This window comes from Sinocyclocheilus grahami, unplaced genomic scaffold (assembly GCF_001515645.1).
Source record: "Sinocyclocheilus grahami isolate Dianchi unplaced genomic scaffold, SAMN03320097.WGS_v1.1 scaffold226.1, whole genome shotgun sequence".
Classification (NCBI taxonomy): Eukaryota; Metazoa; Chordata; class Actinopteri; order Cypriniformes; family Cyprinidae; genus Sinocyclocheilus; species Sinocyclocheilus grahami.
In genome coordinates this window covers 245,408-259,001 of record NW_015505405.1, presented here as the reverse complement: position 1 = coordinate 259,001, position 13,594 = coordinate 245,408, and the positions used below count along the sequence as shown (strand labels likewise).

Genomic DNA, 13,594 nt, shown 5'->3' with positions numbered 1-13,594 from the left:
TCAAAGACAGATAACTAATCTATAGATTTTGACCATTCAAGACTTTGGATTGACAAAGCTTTGAAATAACCCTAAAAGTCTGAAATTTTCTAATGCGTTTTTTTGTCCCTTTTTTTTCGTTTTCGTCATCCTTTCTATATCAAAAAGCTTGCTACGGATGCAAAAACACAGAAAATCGAAACTGATTAGAATTTTTTTATGACGGACGAAAGTTTCGGAGGCAGTGTGTAAACGTGATTGACACAACATGAGATCGTATTTATTTTTTAACATGCGAAAACGTCGGACGAGAATTTCAGACTCGGTGTGCAAAGAATTTCAAAGTTGTGGTTGTTAATGGATGCAAGGTTAACACTCCATGAGATCCAGTCAGAAATGGATGGCTTTTGTGGTTTCTTACCATGCTGTCATATTGGTTAGATGATGTGCTATTTGGACAACTTCTTCAAACACACATAGCGGCCAGGCTGTATGAAAAATAAAGTGAGTTTACCAACATCCTTGTCTGATGTGGTGAGCCAATGCATACTGATGCTATTCATAAACTTCCACTGATGGAAGAATGCACCTGGGAAGCAATAGCTATTTCTATAGTGCCTTCAATAAACCTTTCACTCACATAGTGTCTAGAGATTTGGGAGCCAATTGAAAAGTGAATGACTGTTAAATAGAGAGAGGGCAGATGCTCACCTGCAATGCAGTGCAGTGTTTGGAAGTATTTCAACTGCCATTCTAATGCAGATGGTATGTGTACAAAAGTGTAAGTGTTTAATGCAGCTGATGCTACACATTCAAGATCACTTACTGGCCCACCGCCAAGTCTCTATGATATTATGATCTCTAGATCTGACTTGAGTTCTTCCTTCAATGTAAAAAAAAATATGGTTGAGCCAGACAAAATTATAAAAGAAATCAAGCCAGTAGCTTGAACAGTGGAGAGTATAATGGACTTTGAATTTGAATGATCCATGTTCAAATTCACCATTATCCATTCTTCTCCATTTGCGTTCCTCTTAGAAATGTGAAGAAAATATTTTGAAAGTGAGAAGGAAGTGTGTTTAACAGTGAGTTTTGCTTTAGGGACAAGGACAAGTAAGGTCCATCACTGGCTATTCATAGCTGTTTTACATTTTGTTGCATTGGTAGCTAAAATCATAAAGTCTGATTTGTACAGTACCTTATCGTACAATTAACAAGTCACCTTTTTCTTTACCCTGGAAACTCATTTGTCTTTTGTAACTTGTATTTGAAACTTCCAGAAGTATGTAATGAGTTGGGGTTGTTGTTACTGTAGAATTTTTTTTTACCACATCACAAATGGATGTCTTCCAAATGGATGTCTGGCTCTTTTTAGCACTGAACTATTTATAGCTAAATTACTGTGGTATTTAAGTGCTACTTTGTAACAAGATAGCTGATAAACAGTGGTGAGAAATGAGAAAGAGCGAGACAGACAGAAAAAAACATAAAAAAGAGATATCCTATTATTTTGCCATTTATCAGTCTCAAATTAAGTCCCCTGAGAGATCTCATGAGGGAAAGTGAAGATAATGAGCAGGACACTTTTACTGCAGTGAAGTGTCCTCCAACTAAAGCTCAATGTCCCCAGTCACCAAGATGCCTGATTCAACTGCAGGTTTACACTTTATCTGTTACACTTCCTTCTTTCCTTCTAATAGCTTGTTGTGAGATAACTCATAGCTAGAGGGGCAGAGAGGACACTGTGAGTCGATAAACCGTCCAACTGCTCTGTCTAATGTTTAATGTTGAACACTGAAGGGAGCAGTGGTTATTTTGACCCTCTGTGGCCAAGCACCTAACCCAGACTATATCAATATGTACATAATGAAGACTGATTTGGTTGCTGAATTGGATGAAGTTGATCTTGCAAGGGCTGGAAGAGCTAAATAACCGCACAGAGGAAAAATGAATTGGTTGGAGATTGCTGTTTTGCAGCCAAGAAGTTCTAATATATGTAACGATAACCTTTCTTTAAATATTCTTAAGGGGATATAAAAATAGAAATAAAGAGTCAAATGTTAACATACATCAAGTGTGTATAGCTGTAAAATACATGTGGACAATGCAGTCCAGTGATTTTAATTGAAATCTACTGAGCCAACTTTGGCAAATCTGTCAAGAGGGAAAGAAAAATCTATGGAGAAATTCTTTATTTGTTCTCTAATTGCTGTCTAGAAGATACAACTGAGAAATTAAAGTTTCCTATTGATTGATTTTTTTTTCTTTTCAGTTTAGTTTAGTTTATTGATACAGGGTTGACCAAAGTGCTCCACAAAAATTAAATAAATACATAAAACAAGTAACCATATAAAACAGACCACAAATTTATGACAAAGATAATTTCACACATAACAAAATATTAGACAGCAACTACTCCAGACCATACACCATTTTAAAAAGATAAGTATTAAGTAATGATTTAAAAACTTTAAAAGAGGAGGCCGATCTTATGATCTAATGGTCAATTATTCCACAACCTAGGTGCTGCCACCGAAAAAGCATGATTCCCCTTGTGTTTCAAGGTATGATGTTTGATGTTTCATAGGTACCAACAACAATAAAGAATTTGATGACCTTAAAGGCCTGTTAGGCACATGGTACGAGAGGAAATCAGACAGGTAAGATGGTTCCAAACCTGCCATAGATTTGTACACAAACAGCAGTGCCTGTGTTCTAAACTCGATAGGAAGCCAATGCAAACTAAACAAAACTGGAGTGATACTTTATCTCTTTTTGGTCCCTGTTAAAAGTCTGGCCGCAGCATTTTGGACCATCTGGAGATGAGATAAACAAGACTGAGTACAATGAATTACAATAGTCCAATCTTTTTTTAAATAAATTCATGAATAACAGTCTCTAGATCCTTAAAAGAAAGAAAATATTTTATTTTAGCAATCATCCTAAGCTGAAAAAAATGCTTATTTCACAACTGAATTTATCTGTTTACCAAATTTGAGTGCTGGGTCAAAAATAACACCCAAATTCCGAGCACAAATACTTACAGTTTAAGTTATAGGACACAGAGTTTTGGAAAGGATGGCAACGCATTCAGGCCATCCAAAAACCAACACTTCAGTCTTAGAATAATTTAGCTGTAAAAAAAAAAATTCCGCCATCCAAATTTTAACTTCACTCACACAATCAATCAGAGACTGGAGAGATATATTCTCATCTGGTTTCATTGGAAGATAAAGCCGTATATCATCTGCATAAAGATGGTATGAGGTCTGATACTTATGGGAAATCTTAGCTAAAGGAAGAAGATAAAGGGAGAACAAAACAGGGCCTAAAATGGAACACTGTGGTACCTCACATGTAAATGCAGCATTGACAGAGTTAAAATTCTCAATAGCAACAGAAAAAAGATCACCCTTAAGATAGGAAGAGAACCATCTTAATGTAGTTCCCCTAATTCCAACATACTCCTCCAATCATCTCAATAAAATAGAATGACCCATAGTGTTGAAAGCTTAGACCCAGAAGGACTAAAACCCACATTTCCCAGATTTAACAGCTAATAGCAAATCGTTTAACACTTTCAAAAGAGTGGATTCTGTACTATACTGAGCTCTGAACCCAGACTGAAACTTGTCTAATATGTTACTATTCTTCAAGAAGGAGGAAAGTTGATGAAAAACAACCTTCTCCAGTACCTTTGAAAGGAAAGGATGTTTTGATATAGGCCGGTAATTGGCTAAAACCTGTGGATCAAGGGTAGGCTTTTTAAGTACAGGGTGTATCACTGCATGTTTAAAAAAGGGTGTAACATAACCATTATTAAGACTACTATTAATATATGGATCAATAGTATCTAATACTTCCACAGTTAAAGATGTAGGAATAGGATCCAGGGAGCAATATATATATTTCAAATTAAAGGAGATGTCCCAGGAAATGAAATTGTAACAGGGTTTAAAACCCTTTTAATAACACTAAATACATTTTAGGTCTACCAGCATTGCTAGAGATAAGATTAGAAAAATATAGTGACCTAGCGTTCTTAACAAATTTCTGGTAAGTAACTAAACAATCCCTCAAAATTTCATAGGAAACTTGCAATTTGTCTAATTTCCATTAATAGTCTCAGCTGCTCACAGACCATTCACAACTGATGCATATTTATGCATAAAAATAGCAATTATATATGAAGGCAAATTATTGTATTTGCGCAAAAAAATAAAGTTATATTTACCAGTTGTCAGGCCACTAGTAGATAAATCGACCCAAATACAAAAGATTTATGACAAAAATATGTTTTAAAGATATTTAAGAATGTTATTTTAGGCAGTTAGTAGTAAAAACATTTTTTTCTGATTGTTTTTGGAGTTTGTAGGTGTAATTACTTGTGTAATTACATAGTAATTACTTATGAATTATAAATGAATGATTACAAAGCCTATTTACACCTTTGTGTGTGTGACCATGAACATATCTATAAATACAATTTGCTGCCACACCAATAGCTCAATATAATTTTACAACAATGTTGCCACAGGCAGGTTTTCCAGTGAGGCTGGCTTGGCTGTTTTATATTGCTTATATTGCATTATAGGCTATTGCTTGTTGCAGCCTCTCAACTGCGAATGGCATCTGTTAATAATAATTTGTCAGGCATGTTTGCCACCTGCCCCGCAGTATGTGTGGCACATTTGCAAATACTTTGGAGAAGTGCAATGATCCTTACCCTTGTGTTTGCCAACACAAGCCAGATTGTACCACACTAATATGAGAAATGGATTCACTTGGGCTTGTCTGCACATTTCCCGTTAGGACGGGATCCAGAAACAGGCAGTGAATCATAACTGAAATCCTCAAAGTCTCTGCAAACAACAGAAGTCTATAATCCAGCAGCAAGTATTGTGGAACCCTATTCAAATTCAAATTGAAAACGAAGTGAGAACCTATTCTCAGAGGAAGAACTGACAGACAAGAAAGTAGAGCTGATACAGATAGTGTGTAAATGTGCCAGTCAAGAGCTGCTATGGTACCATCAATCAAATAACAGTAGGGGAAATATGTTTCACCACACTGGAATACAAGTGTAAAAGTGTTCTGCAAGTGTTCTATTGCTTTTTCATATTGTGACAAAGTTAATTGAGGACCAACTAGCAGTCCATTTACATTCTCAATCATTTCAAGTGCAGTTACTTGGTTGACGCAGGATCTTCAGGACATTGGCATTTTTTAAGCCAATCACCTGAGCTTCAAATGTGATTAATCAGAAAGAAAAATTATGTCACGACAGCATTAACTGAGTAATTACTATTAACTGAATGAACAAACTCAGACTCAGTCGAAAAATGTGCCAACATTTCTGCTAAATGATATTACGTCGATTTTTGCACATTTTGCAGCACTTTCCAAGTGAAATGTCCAGTAAGTGACGTTACAAGTCATCTGAAGCAAATTCATTTGTTTGCTCATTACATTTGACTATGTTGATAGTTGTACGTACTGTGGCAGTTTGGAAACAAAATGTTCTAACTGGTTCTAACAGATAGTTTAACAAAAGCAAACATGAGATGAATTTGATGATGCAGCAATGCAATTTTATCTTGTTTCTACAAGTTTTTCTAACTCTTTTATTAAATGTCATGACTTGAGTTTCACAAGGCTTGTGTTCAAATGCTCTGCAATGGAAGTGCAGTGCTGATCAAGCAAATTTTATTCAGTCCGAATAGCCATACATATAGAGCTGGTGATGCAAACATGAAAATGCACTATTTCTAATGAGCTAACATAGTATTGTGCACAGAACTGCACAAAAAGTATTTATTGATCAATGATAATTTTTGTGAAAATGAATAAAAGTTATTGATTTTTTGCTGCCTCTAGTGTTTATTTCAGTCAACCTGCAATGAATTGATTGTATTGAGGGGTTAGCAAAATTGTAAGTAGAGGCACATTTTTCCAGTGAGCCTTTGGATAAATGTATCTGCTAAATTAATAAATGTAATGTAAAATAGGTGTTCTGAGGATACACACTTGTGCCTGTAACAGCCCCTAAGCGTGTTCCAGTCAGCCAGTCAGAAACATTGAAGGTGGTTCTCTGCACGTCAATGATTTTGCTGACATCTCTTTGGAGGGTGGAATTTTTGATTTTTTTTTGTAGAAAGCTCAAGTCAAGTCAAGTCAAGTCAAGTCAAGGTCAGTTTCACCTTGACAGCATTCTGATGTATCCTAATACTAGGCTAATTCTTCTCAAATGCAAGTTTGTTTGCTATTATTTTATTTGCTAGGCTTTAATTTACCACACTAAGTTTTAGAAAGACTGTATTAGGTGCAACCAAACATATTCATAAAGAACTATTTGGCTATTAGTTAACTTTATTTTACCTTTCCACACTGGTAATCATGCATAATAAGACTAGGAATGTGTATTAAGAAATTATAAGGAATGAATGGGAATACTGTACAGTATTAAAAACCTCAAATTTGGCAGTGCCAGGCCTGCGTAGATCATCATTATAGTGTACATTCATGTGAAATTTGCATAGAGACAATTGCTTGTGATACTTTGAGTCACTGTGCTGCTTTTCATGATCGTGTCCTTTTCCCCCAGTATGACACACCAATTGCATTTCAAACCCACTAATAAATTGTTGAGTCACAGTCTGCCAAATGCATCTGCTTCACTAGACACAGAGAGCAGCTGATTGTCAACTAAATCATGATTCAGTCTTCATCAAAGATGTTCCAACATGTGCTGATGTGATGTCACTTTGTCACTGGGCCGTGCCTTTGTTGGATATTCATGTCAGTTGTTTAAATGTGTCACTTCCTGTCCTGTCACAAGGAGACAGTTGTCAAGATGTGACAAGATGTTACAAGCTTGAATACGCCAGCTGAGAGACTTGAAATGATTTTTTTTATTATAGAAGGAGTGTTTGCTCAGAAAATAGCTCTGAATGCCTGTAAGTAAGAAGGCTGAATGAAGTGATTTACAGTAATGAAATGTAGTTTTTTTTCACTGGCTAGGGATTTCATGTCACTTGGGTCCTTTGGTTTTTAAACACATCCTGGCTAAGTATGCATGTAACTATTTCCACTTAAAAACAACCACAATACGTAGAAAAACACAAAGATCCCCTGTGACAAAAGCAAAGTTTCTGTTAGAGCAATATTTAATTACCTCTTTAATTTCTACTCTGTTTGCAATCTTATACAGTACAAGGGGGCATGTACCCACTCAGATATTTTAAATCAAGTGGATTTTTAATGCAAAATGTATCTTTAATAACAAGGTTGTACAATTACTGTAGGCGGAAAAGAAAACAGTCTAAAATGCTGTGGCAGAAATACAATAACAAAAGTGACAGTAATAAAAAACAGACATCAATCAATCAATCAATCAATCAATCAATCAATGAAGCCAGGTCCCATTGCTTGCTAATCAAATTTCCAATTTGTTCTTGAACACATAAAAATATATCAAATCAATTATTAACAATAAAGTATTTAAGGTTAGAGACTTTTTTCAAGTACAGCAAGTTTCTTAAAAAGCAAACAACTTTTTTACGACATGGCAAGGTTACTTCAGGCTGTCAAATGGAATAATCACAAGACATTTTGAATAATATTAATAATTATGAAAATGAAAATATTTTTGAAAACAGTTGTGTGCCTTTTTAATTTAATTAATAATTAAAAAAATGAGATTTAATTATTTTTGCTAAAAATATGTGATGGCTATGCCAGCTGACATTTTTTGTTATATGTAATATCTGTGACATGAATGTCATTAAAACATATCTAAACCAACATTAATACAAAATATTTAATTGAAAAGAACATGACACACACGTTTTAAACATTTTCATTTACCATTTTTGCAAATGGAATATGGCAAATACTGGAGACTTTTCTATCCGTTAGTCAATCTTGATTCTGTTTCCATAACAAAACTTTCTCCTTTAACATTTTTTTTTTTTTAATTTTCTTATCCTCTTTTTTGAATGCTTTTCACTTTGGTATTTGTAGCTTCCCTAATTCCCAGCTCTTTGTGCTCACTATGGCCCTTGCTATTTTTACTCATTATTCCATCATCCCTTCAGCACTTGCGGTTTCTTTCTCCTTTTCCCTCTGTGACCCAACACGACTGATCTCTCTGTGATTTGTGATTTGCAGCGATAGAGGCAGAGCTGATTGGATTGTGTTTTATGTGCTCTCAGTTGAGTGTACCACCTGTTTGTATGGAATGTGCCACCTGCCAGTGTATTTACTATGACAGCAGGCAGTAATCATGCACCTGATGGAACGTACAGAACGTTTTTGACCTTAAATCTATTAGAAACCACTAAATATACATTGATAATAGAATCAATTATGCTAAATACACCCTTTTCCATGCATAAAAATGCCAAAATCCATAAAACCCAACAGAGCTTTCTACAGACCTTTGGAGGCAAAATTATATTACGTCACTTCTTTCACATTTGGCTAAACTTTCACAGTGAAATGTCCATCTTCAATGGCGTTAAAAGCATGTTCAGTGATATACGACACAGATGAACATGAATCTGGCTGTGATAACATTGTTTGTTGTACATATCACAGCAGTTCAGAAATGAATTGCACATTGCAAGTGCAGTGCTGTACCAGGTGGGCTACTGAGCAAGTTTACAATGTCAGAAAAGGCATATGGACGAGCAAAATGTATTAATCAAAGTAAAAATTTATTAATTCATGATATTCATTGACAATCTGCCACTTTAATGATAATTTGCCTCAAAAGGAATAAATGCTATAGGTGTTTTACTCCGACTAGAGTTCATTTAAAGGGGTGGTTCACAGTTTTTTTTAGGCTTGATTGTGTTTATGGGGTGCAGTCTAACATGTGTTAATGCTTCGTTTAAAAAAAAAACAAAAACATTATTTTTCACATAATTTACCTTCTTCCACACCACTCTGGCCCTTCTCTGAGAAACGCGCTGATCATTTCCTGCTTTTATGAAGCCCCTCCCTCAGAAATAGGCAATGTGCTCTGATTGGTTAGCTAGCCCAGTGTGTTGTGATTGGCTAAAACGCCTCTAGTGCCCTGGCTCTAATCTAGGGTTAGACATCACGATGTTGAGCCGGTATCGTGAAACCCCCCCCCCCCCCCCCCCGCATCCCAATACCATGTTCGGAAAGAAAATTACGTGTAGGCGGAACCCCTAAATAATGGAAGGAAAATATATATTTCAGTATTTAGTAATTATACTACATATTTCAGCATCAGGTAGCCGCTATTATACCTGGCATTGAAACTGGCATCGTGCTTTTGAATGCACGATCGCTTTTAGTTTCACTTTCACTTTCGAGATTCACGATCGCACGTACTCTGTTTATACTATGGAGCGGCAGTACTTGCCACACATTTTATATGTTTGTCAGTGGTACTGAGGATCTGCAAATCATTCGCCATCATCCTCAGCCATCTCTACTTACTCTGTTTATGTGGTAAGTGAAATTTTATGTACTGTAATGTAACAGGCAACCGTTACACCGTGTCTACACCGGATGCGACAGTTGTCGTGTCGTGCCGTGCCACATCAGCTAAAGTCTGTCTACACTGGACGCGACAAAGCGACTGTTGAAAATCATATGAAATGTGTGTCAGCACGCCATAAATAGAACACGGCAGCAGTTTACTGTCAGGGATTTGTGGTGTCACGCCCCGCCGCATCCAGTGTCGACAGCATCACTGATTATAATGAGTTCTACAGACTGATCTATATATAATAAATCTCTATTACAGATCAGTGGTTCTATATTATTTTGTCGCGTCTGGTGTAGAAACGGTATTAGGAATCGTGTTTTCCCTTATAAGGATTCAGGCTTCGGTCACACCCATCCCCCCGCTCGTCCCCGCCGATGTCATCATCCATTGCGATGTTTCACTGTAGACATCGTCCGATGCCAATTTTGTAGACATCGCCCAACCCTAGTCTAACGTCCCGCCCCTCACCTCAGCGGCATGTGCTCCGGTTGTTTTGTAAACAACGGCGTTGTTAATATCGGTTATCAGTTTGAGCCCGATTGAGAAGCAGAGGATATTATTGAAGAGGATTGTGCAGAACCTGTGCAAGCATGGCTTTTAATGGTAGGCCTATGTTTTTTGTTTTGTTGTTGTCTCCTACTTTTAGATACGCTGTTATGTAAATGGTACTGCTTATGTTAGCTTTTAATATACGGTTTTATCCTGATTAAAGCTTTAATACAGAACGGCAACTGCACGCATGTCCATGTTTAACGCTTCTCAGGCTATGTGAAAATAGAACCCCTAAATAATGGAAGGAAAATATATATTTCAGTATTTAGTAATTATACTACATATTTCAGCATCAGGTAGCCGCTATTATACCTGGCATTGAAACTGGCATCGTGCTTTTGAATGCACGATCGCTTTTAGTTTCACTTTCACTTTCGAGATTCACGATCGCACGTACTCTGTTTATACTATGGAGCGGCAGTACTTGCCACACATTTTATATGTTTGTCAGTGGTACTGAGGATCTGCAAATCATTCGCCATCATCCTCAGCCATCTCTACTTACTCTGTTTATGTGGTAAGTGAAATTTTATGTACTGTAATGTAACAGGCAACCGTTACACCGTGTCTACACCGGATGCGACAGTTGTCGTGTCGTGCCGTGCCACATCAGCTAAAGTCTGTCTACACTGGACGCGACAAAGCGACTGTTGAAAATCATATGAAATGTGTGTCAGCACGCCATAAATAGAACACGGCAGCAGTTTACTGTCAGGGATTTGTGGTGTCACGCCCCGCCGCATCCAGTGTCGACAGCATCACTGATTATAATGAGTTCTACAGACTGATCTATATATAATAAATCTCTATTACAGATCAGTGGTTCTATATTATTTTGTCGCGTCTGGTGTAGAAACGGTATTAGGAATCGTGTTTTCCCTTATAAGGATTCAGGCTTCGGTCACACCCATCCCCCCGCTCGTCCCCGCCGATGTCATCATCCATTGCGATGTTTCACTGTAGACATCGTCCGATGCCAATTTTGTAGACATCGCCCAACCCTAGTCTAACGTCCCGCCCCTCACCTCAGCGGCATGTGCTCCGGTTGTTTTGTAAACAACGGCGTTGTTAATATCGGTTATCAGTTTGAGCCCGATTGAGAAGCAGAGGATATTATTGAAGAGGATTGTGCAGAACCTGTGCAAGCATGGCTTTTAATGGTAGGCCTATGTTTTTTGTTTTGTTGTTGTCTCCTACTTTTAGATACGCTGTTATGTAAATGGTACTGCTTATGTTAGCTTTTAATATACGGTTTTATCCTGATTAAAGCTTTAATACAGAATGGCAACTGCACGCGCGTCCATGTTTAACGCTTCATAGCTATGTGAAAATAAGTGTGTAATTGGAACAGTTCATTGTTGGAGCTGAGCTGAATGAGAGAGAGAGAGAGAGAGAGAGAGAGAGAGAGATGCAGAGCGTGTGCAGAGCAGCGGACGCGAGGAACAGTATTAAGAACCTCTGCTTTAGAACATTGATTTTAAAACTTGTGAATCCATTAGAATCGGTAGAAGACAGAAGCACGATTCATATATGAATAGATTTTTACGTGCACCTCTAGTTTTCTCTTCCTCTTCTCTAAAGCAGTACAGCATGGCCTCGCCCCCATCATTGCATGTTCCCGGGGACAGGGTTTATCTGGGTTTGTTACCTCACGAACCCGGGAAGTAACTTGTTGTAGTCCCTACGAGCCGTTTTTGTAGGCATTAAACTGACAGAATTTTAAAAGACAATATCTCCGTTTGTCTTGAACTTTCAGGTTTGTAACTTTGCAGATATTTTTTATGCTCAAACAGCAACATTACATACTAACTAACGTTAAAAAAGTGAAATCGCAATCAACCACCCCATTAAGCTGGAAAGCATAGTGAATTGTATGTATAGGTATGTTTTTTTCAGTACGTTGTTCCTATGCTGATTATTTGAGGTATGAACTGCTGTTTGTCTTCCTCCTCTCTTCCTGACTCATAATCAGACTGTCAAATCACGTTTCCTGTCTTTTGCTCTCCCCCGCAGAAGCGGCCCATTCCTTCCCTTAGTGTGTGGGGAAGCAAAAAATAGCCTAGCGCAGTTGTGTATACTGACATTTGAATTAACAAAGGTTGATTAATAATGGCTGTGCTTGAGTATTGAGAGTTTAAAAACAAAGCTCAATCTCTGTAATGAGATTAGTGATACTGTAGTTCACCCAAATATGAAAATGTTGTCATAATTTACTTCAGTCTTAATGGCTTTCACTTCTCTGTAGTGTTTTGACAAATTCAAGAGAAAAGGTTGCATCGCTATAATTTTTTTTTTTTATTATTTATTATATTTTAGCTCATAAGCCAGAAATAGCCCCTTTAGCTGCACATCTTGTGTTATTTACAAATGGACTCACATGTAAATTGTGAAGTTATAAGTCCCTACTGTTCCATTGAGCCTGGACTGCACCTGCTCTGGCTCGACTCAACCTTCATTGTGCCAAGACTGGTCAAATCCTTCCAAAAACCAAACAGCTGAATGTCTTATGTTGATCAAATTAAATTATTTCACTTAATTGATTGGGAGTATTTGTTTCTATTAATAAAACATTCTTAAATTGCAGAATGTAGGTACATCTAAGTCAAAATATTGCTGTTTGTTTGAGCATCCCATTCAGTCTGACAACCTATTTTTAGAGTTTTCACTTAACCAGTGGGCTGCTCTATCTTTAATGCTCTTCTCTTTATCTTTTTGTGCTTTGATACTTTGATACTGATTAACTTTTTGGAGCTTAACAGACACAGTCACCATCATCACATCTGGCATTCATCTCCTTTTGTATTTTACCAAAGAAAAACATTATCAAAAAGTTTGGAGTGACATTAAGTCAATTGTAACAGAACTTTCATTGTTGGTCAACTATTCCTTATAACCCTTGCCATTTGTCTAGGGTTTTTCTTTGCCTTTACCCTAAAAAAATGGGATAGGTTAGAGTAACTTCACAAAAAAATATCTTTATATAACTACTTTATTAGTACAATAAATAAATAAATACATCCAAATGTGACTCAGCAAAACAATGTACAGGTGCATCTCAATAAATTAGAATGTCGTGGAAAAGTTCATTTATTTCAGTAATTCAACTCAAATTGTGAAACTCGTGTATTAAATAAATTCAGTGCACACAGACTGAAGTAGTTTAAGTCTTTGGTTGTTTTAATTGTAATGATTTTGGCTCACATTTAACAAAAACCCACCAATTCACTATCTCAACAAATTAGAATACTTCATAAGACCCATAAAAAAAACATTTTTAGTGAATTGTTGGCCTTCCGGAAAGTATGTTCATTTACTGTACATGTACTCAATACTTGGTAGGGGCTCCTTTTGCTTTAATTACTGCCTCAATTAGGCGTGGCATGGAGGTGATCAGTTTGTGGCACTGCTGAGGTGGTATGGAAGCCCAGGTTTCTTTGACAGTGGCCTTCAGCTCATCTGCATTTTTTGGTCTCAAGATTCTCTATGGGGTTCAGGTCTGGTGAGTTTGCTGGCCAGTCAAGCACACCAACACCATGGTCA

At 37.0% G+C, this 13,594-nt stretch overlaps 1 protein-coding gene across 3 annotated transcripts in view; it reads left to right on the top strand.

Annotated features, from left to right (window-relative positions):
• The window catches only part of iqsec3a (IQ motif and Sec7 domain ArfGEF 3a), a 146,983-nt gene that overhangs the window by 46,788 nt on the left and 86,601 nt on the right, over positions 1-13,594 (top strand). The gene's annotated exons all lie outside the window — the stretch shown is intronic.